Genomic DNA, 8,051 nt, shown 5'->3' with positions numbered 1-8,051 from the left:
GCAGGCAGGCAGGCAGGCAGGCAGGCAGGCAGGCAGGCAGGCAGGCAGGCAGGCAGGCAGGCAGGCAGGCAGGCAGGCAGGCAGGCAGGCAGGCAGGCAGGCAGGCAGGCAGGCAGGCAGGCAGGCAGGCAGGCAGGCAGGCAGGCAGGCAGGCAGGCAGGCAGGCAGACAGACAGTATGTTAATTAGGGCAGCTCAGAGAGGGTTGACATAATGCTGGTATTATTATAGGTCTGGTGCTCTCATTGAAATCACAGGCACACCGCTGCTCAATGTTTAATCACATATATTAACCCTAATGAAGGAAGCTTTACATATCGCCTCCGAGGGGGAGGAAACCTTGTAAGTCCAAGACCACTACTTTTCAGGAAAGGGGGGAGGGGGGGGGGGGGGGGTGGGTAAGAACGTGCGTTCATGATTTACAATGCAGGAATTAGCGGAGCAATTTACAGTAAGCCAGGTAAACACAAGGCAATACATGAAATTAAGAGATGCTAGTCCACATAACAGCCAAACACACGCAGGCACGTACTGTACTGTACTGTACTCTGTACTGTACCCTGTACTGTACTGTACTGTACTGTAGGCTATGCTACTGTATAGCTTTACCACACTGTTAGTGTGTGAGCCAGAATCTCCGTTCCTACTCTCACCTATATGGTCATGAAGTGTTCCTACTCTCACCTATATGGTCATGAAGTGTTCCTACTCTCACCTATATGGTCATGAAGTGTTCCTACTCTCACCTATATCTCACCTATATGGTCATGAAGTGTTCCTACGCTCACCTATATGGTCATGAAGTGTTCCTACTCTCACCTATATGGTCATGAAGTGTTCCTACTCTCACCTATATGGTCATGAAGTGTTCCTACTCTCACCTATATGGTCATGAAGTGTTCCTACTCTCACCTATATGGTCATGAAGTGTTCCTACTCTCACCTATATGGTCATGAAGTGTTCCTACTCTCACCTATATGGTCATGAAGTGTTCCTACTCTCACCTATGGTCATGAAGTGTGGGGTAATGACCGAATGAATAAGGTCGTGATTACAAGCGACCAACATTAGTTTTCTTCAACGGGTGGCTGGCGTCTCCCTTAGAGAGATAGGGGGAGAAGAAGAGAGACTCGAAGTGGAGTCGCTGCTTCTTCGCCTGGAAAGGAGCCAGCTTAGGTGATCCGGGCATCTGGTTAGGATGCCTCTCGGGGGTCTCCCTAGGGGAGGTCCTCGATGCATGTCCCACTGGGAGGAGACCCCGGGGCAGACCAAGGACCACGTCCCACTGGGAGGAGACCCCGGGGCAGACCAAGGATCACGTCCCACTGGGAGGAGACCCCGGGGCAGACCAAGGACCACGTCCCACTGGGAGGAGACCCCGGGGCAGACCAATGATCACGTCCCACTGGGAGGAGACCCCCGGGGCAGACCAAGGACCACGTCCCACTGGGAGGAGACCCCGGGGGAGACCAAGGACCACGTCCCACTGGGAGGAGACCCCCGGGGCAGACCAAGGACCACGTCCCACTGGGAGGAGACCCCGGGGCAGACCAAGAACCAGTTGGATGAAACACATCGACTCACTGGCCTTGGAACGTCTCGGGATCCCCCCAGGAGGAATTCGCTAATGTTGCTCTGGAGAGGGACGTCTGGAGCTCTCTCTAGTGGGGCTGTTACCCCGGCGACCTGACTACGGATAAGCGGTTGAAGATGGATTGTATATTGTGAGCTCGGCCATTTCCCTTTGAGAGACAACAAAGTAAAACACATCGTTGATCTCGGGCAGAGACATCTCATCTCCATCACGTGGCGCTTTAAATTTGTCTTATTTTTATTTTGGTAAAATAACGTAAAGCATAACAAAGTAGCAGATCTACAAGCTCGAAACGGGGTGCGTATAGCGACACGTTTCGAGCGTGTAGATCTGCTACTTATTTTTGACATACGAGGTTCGCCCACCCGACAGAAGTATACGACACAAAGTACATAAAGATAATAAAGCTCGTCCTGCCTGGATTCAGGTGCACGGGGGAGCCCGTCCATAACGAGCCAATTAATTCATCAGTTAATTATTCAATTAGAATCGGAGCAGGTTTTTAACCCATTCTGAACGGGAACCCATTTTGGTGTTATAGCATCATTATAATTTAGCTTTTGAAAAATAGCAGATCTACAAGCTCATAGCGCGCCACCGAGTGGCGCGCTATGAGCTTGTAGGTCTGCTACTTTCTTTTGAAAAATCGAAGAACGACTGAATTTTTTTTTAGAATCTGATCTCAGGTCAGAATGGGTTAATCAGACCCAGTGTGTTGTCCAGTGGAAACCTCGTATGAATCTGATCTCAGGTCAGAATGGGTTCATCAGACCAGTGTGTGTCCCAGTGGAAACCTGGTATGAATCTGATCTCAGGTCAGAATGGGTTAATAGGATGTGTCACGCCCCGGTTGGCCCTCAGTGTGACGGGCTCTCTCTCTGGTTGTTGTTCCGCGTCGTCAACAAAGCGTGTTTGTTGTTGTTTGTTGTTGTTGTTTGGAATGGAAAAGAGGCTAGAACGCATACAGAGAGACGTGCCAATAGCTATAGACTCCATTACGCCGCGTATCCAGGTCAACCCGCAGCTTTCCTTAAAGGAGAATTCCATGCTAAAAGGCTTTCTTCCCTTTCTTTGTAGTTGTTACGTCCCCACCAAAGAGGTCCAGGTGTTATTTTGTGCAAAAGCTCCTTATTGGCTATTTCCCCTACCATAAGCCCTACATGAATTGCATTGAATTTAATGGGAATTGAATGGGGCTATGGGGTGTTGTGCTAATTCACTTATTTCCATCGCTCAAAATTATATGTTTTTTGTATATATCCTCTCTTCATAATGTAAATAATATCCCAAGCGGCACAGTTTACTACTTATTTCGATGGAAACACCCCTGGAAGCCCCATTCAATTCCCATTCAATGCAATGCATTCATTGAGCGCTTATGGTAGGGGAAATAGCCAATAAGGAGTTTTTGCACAAAAAACACCTGGACCTCTTTGGTGGGGACGCAACGACTACAAAGAAAGGTAAGAAAGATAAGAAAGGTAAGAAAGGTAAGAAAGCATTCTAGCATGGAATTCTCCTTTAACCCATTTGTGGCGCACATCTTTGAATATATATTCTTTCAGAGCGAACGTTTTTAAGTCAAATCTTGGCTTCTGGGGGGTTCCTGAAACTACATATTTTCAGATGGGTTTCCGCGGTTCAATTACATATACTTTTGGGGGTCCTTGACATGAAAATGTTTGAGCACCACTGATACAGAAACATGAGGGATTTTTCAGAAAACTGTCAGGATTTAGAAGACATTTTGTGGCATCGTTCCCAGGTCAACATGGGTTAAAAAGGCACTGCAGACGCATGTGTGAAAGGGTTTCTACAGAGATGTATTTACTGTACTATTTAAACCACCTTTACCCTGATACAGTAGAGAGAGAGAGAGAGAGAGAGAGAGAGAGAGAGAGAGAGAGAGAGAGAGAGAGAGAAGAGAGAGAGAGAGAGAGAGAGCGATAGCGAGAGCGAGAGCGATAGAGAGAGAGAGAGAGAGAGAGAGAGAGAGATAGAGAGAGAGAGAGAGAGAGAGAGAGAGAGAGAGAGAGAGAGAGAGAGAGAGAGAGAGAGAGAGAGAGAGAGAGAGAGAGAGCGATGAGAGCGATAGAGAGAGAGAGAGAGAGAGAGAGAGAGAGAGAGAGAGAGAGAGAGAGAGAGAGAGAGAGAGAGAGAGAGAGAGATGAGAGAGAGAGAGACACAGAGAGAGAGAGAGAGAGAGAGAGAGAGAGAGAGAGAGGCAGATAAAAAAGAGGCCAATCACATTGTTTGATCTCTGCTATATTTCAGAACCCGTCCAGAATTAAAGCGGGTTGTTAAGCCGGAGCACGGCGCCTCTCAGACACTCTGCACTCATTTAAACTAATGTGATCTGCGCTGGCCGGGCTTTTCATCCTGTCCACTGTGTTTGGGAGAGGAGGTATTATGGGGCGTCCGTGCACTTAACGCATTCTGACCTGAGATCAGATTCTAAAAAAATGTCTTCTACATCCTGACAGTTTTCCGTTCTGACCTGAGATCATATTCTAAAAAATGTCTTCTACATCGTGACAGTTTTCCATTCTGACCTGAGATCAGATTCTAAAAAAATGTCTTCTACATCCTGACAGTTTTCCATTCTGACCTGAGATCAGATTCTAAAAAAATGTCTTCTACATCCTGACAGTTTTCCATTCTGACCTGAGATCAGATTCTAAAAAAATTCTTCTACATCCTGACAGTTTTCCATTCTGACCTGAGATCAGATTCTAAAAAAATGTCTTCTACATCCTGACAGTTTTCCATTCTGACCTGAGATCAGATTCTAAAAAAATGTCTTCTACATCCTGACAGTTTTCCATTCTGACCTGAGATCAGATTCTAAAAAAAATGTCTTCTACATCCTGACAGTTTTCTGAAAAAGCTATGTTTCTATGTCAGTCGTTCTTCGATTTTTCAAAAAATAGCAGATCTACAAGCTCATAGCGCGCCACTCGGTGGCGCGCTATGAGCTTGTAGATCTGCTATTTTTTCAATAGCTAAACCACGACATGATGCTAACACCAAAATGGGTTCCCGTTCAGAATGGGTTAACACAGCAGATATAATAACGTCAGAGGTGCATCAGGCAGTTTGAATGGGAAATGATAAAAATTGTGAGAGCAATATTTAAATGTGCTAATCTGCAGAGCGCTCTAATATGCACTCTGAAGGCCCTGGGGGGGGGGGGTGCTCTCTGAGGAAGAAATAGAGGGTATATGTGCATAATTAAAGTGAGTGGCACATCGAGTGGCAAAGCAACAGGCAACGTGAGTTTAACTATGAGAGCGTATACAAATGGACCAGGTTAGCGTCCATTTGAATCCTGAATCCTACAAAGGCTGAGAAGAAGTGCTGGCATGAGGCCAAAAAAAAAGAAGAAAATCCCAGGGCAAAATCCCCAGGCCTCAACCCTAAAGGCCTATTCATAGTCTGGATTTTCGGTGGTGAGGTGACCACCGCTCCGGTGGTGAGCTGACCACCGGAGCTGAAATAACATTGAGAGGTGGTGAGTAAAAACAGAGAGAAGGGCTGGAGCGGTGGCGGTGGTTTGCTCTTCACCGCGGCTCGTGACGTCATGTTGTAGTTCGGTGGTCACCCCACCACCGTAAATCCAGACTATGTATGAGCCTTAACCCATTCTGACCTGAGATCAGATTCATACAAGGTTTCCACTGGAACCACACAAAGTGGAATACCGCACACATGCACACTTACCAAGTGGAACCTCAAAAGGAGGAATACCGCTTATATGTTTCAATATAACTACACTTCTACAAATGAGAGCAGGGTTAGGTATTAGACTTTAAGGGCGTGCTAAGCATAAATCCAGGGTACTAGTATCAGTCTGCGTGGGGAAGTTTGAACAAACGTGTGAATGTTGATATATGTGTTTTATGTTTAAGAATTAACTAATAAAAACCCTATAAAAAGCATGTTTGATTCGTAAAATAAGGAAGTTATTGAAGCTTTAAAACAAATCAATTGTGCGTATTAAACCTAGCTAAATCTGTCGCATTCTGGGGAATTCGGATCCCGGCAAATCTCACCGAAAACCGAACAACAGTCTAGTGCGTTAGATCGGAGTATAACAACAGTCTAGTGCGTTAGATCGGAGTATACAGTCTAGTGCGTTAGATCGGAGTATACAGTCTAGTGCGTTAGATCGGAGTATACAGTCTAGTGCGTTAGATCGGAGTATACAGTCTAGTGCGTTAGATCGGAGTAGACAGTCTAGTGCGTTAGATCGGAGTATACAGTCTACTGCGTTAGATCGGAGTATACAGTCTAGTGCGTTAGATCGGAGTATACAGTCTAGTGCGTTAGATCGGAGTATACAGTCTAGTGCGTTAGATCGGAGTATACAGTCTAGTGCGTTAGATCGGAGTATACAGTCTAGTGCGTTAGATCGGAGTATACAGTCTAGTGTGTTAGATCGGAGTATACAGTCTAGTGCGTTAGATCGGAGTATACAGTCTAGTGTGTTAGATCGGAGTATACAGTCTAGTGCGTTAGATCGGAGTATACAGTCTACTGCGTTAGATCGGAGTATACAGTCTAGTGCGTTAGATCGGAGTATACAGTCTAGTGCGTTAGATCGGAGTATACAGTCTAGTGCGTTAGATCGGAGTATACAGTCTAGTGCGTTAGATCGGAGTATACAGTCTAGTGCGTTAGATCGGAGTATACAGTCTAGTGCGTTAGATCGGAGTATACAGTCTAGCGTTGCGCATCAGGCACGCGCGTCGGTATCATGTAGTAAAAATGTCACGGCGCGGTGAATAATTGAGCGGGTTGTACAGCGGCTGTAAACAGTGGCGGTGGGGGGGTGGGGGGGGGGAGCGCCGCTGATGAATATATGGAGTGATTTGGCTTCCTGTTGAAATATTGATGGCTCTGAGAGACGCTTAGCGAAACGCCTCCATTATTGATGACATGGATATGAACGCCTAAACCACGCCGCCGCGCACATCTGGCTCACTGTGCCTCTCTCGTGTATTCACACACACACGCACTCATGCACGCACACACACACACTTTTACAGGCTCACACACACACACGTATATACACAGATTATATGCAGACGTACACACATGTATGGGAATTTGCATGCGCGCACACACACAGGCACACGCGCACACACACACACAGACACACGCACGCACACGCACACGCACACGCACACGCACGCAGACGCGCACGCGCACACACACACACACACACACACACACACACACACACACACACACACACACACACACACACACACACACACACACACACACACACACACACACACACACACACACACACACACACACACACACACACACACACACAGTACGAAAGCTCACAAAGATCTCAATATCTCAAATTATGTGCAGACAATATTTTCTTTTTGATTTCAAAGCATTTCAAATCAAATCAAAGCCCTGAACGTTTGGAGACAGAGAGGTGCAGCCTGCAGGCTGTCTGGAGACAGAGAGGTGCAGCCTGCAGGCTGTCTGGGGTGAATGCAAAAAACTAAAAAAAATAGTCTGAATAGAGATGTTAATGAAAACCCAGAAGTGAAGTGAAATACACCATTAAGACCAAACCTGATAGCAGAAGCATCTATCTATAGTCTATACACTATGTTATAGTGACTATAACATCAGGCATTGTGATAAAATACAAGCAACCAACGGACTCTGTGCCAGAGCCCCTAAACAAGTCGTTTCACTTCCTATTCGTGCACAATTATTCTGGTATTCCTCCACAGACCGTGTGAGACAACATATACTCAGTCAGCATCGACGTTTTAAACAACTACAACTAAACTCACCGGGAGGAGAAAACCTTCTCCAGGGCATCGTTGGTGAAGTTAAGAAATTCGTCTGAGATAAACGAGAGTGATTTGTTGAAAGAAGCAACCCAAAAAAGCAGAGTAAACTGAAAAGCTGCCTGGCCCTTAACCAAATAACACACCGTGGCAGAATACCTCAGCGATGTGACCCAACCAAAACAAAGATAAGTTCTGGAATACTGTAGGTTCAAACCAGGGGGGCAGTCAGACAGATATTTAACCAGGGGGGCAGTCAGACAGATATTTAACCAGGGGGGCAGTCAGACAGATATTTAACCAGGGGGGCAGTCAGACAGATATTTAACCAGGGGGGCAGTCAGACAGATATTTAACCAGGGGGGCAGTCAGACATATATTTAACCAGGGGGGGCAGTCAGACAGATATTTAACCAGGGGGGCAGTCAGACAGATATTTAACCAGGGGGACAGTCAGACAGATATTTAACCAGGGGGGCAGTCAGACAGATATTTAACCAGGGGGCAGTCAGACAGATATTTAACCAGGGGGGCAGTCAGACAGATATTTAACCAGGGGGGCAGTCAGACAGATATTTAACCAGGGGGGCAGTCAGACAGATATTTAACCAGGGGGGCAGTCAGACAGATAT

The sequence above is a fragment of the Protomyctophum parallelum genome, assembly GCF_964188405.1.
Source record: "Protomyctophum parallelum genome assembly, chromosome: 16".
Classification (NCBI taxonomy): Eukaryota; Metazoa; Chordata; class Actinopteri; order Myctophiformes; family Myctophidae; genus Protomyctophum; species Protomyctophum parallelum.
The sequence above is the reverse complement of the archived record's forward strand: the minus strand, read 5'-3'. Positions refer to the sequence as shown.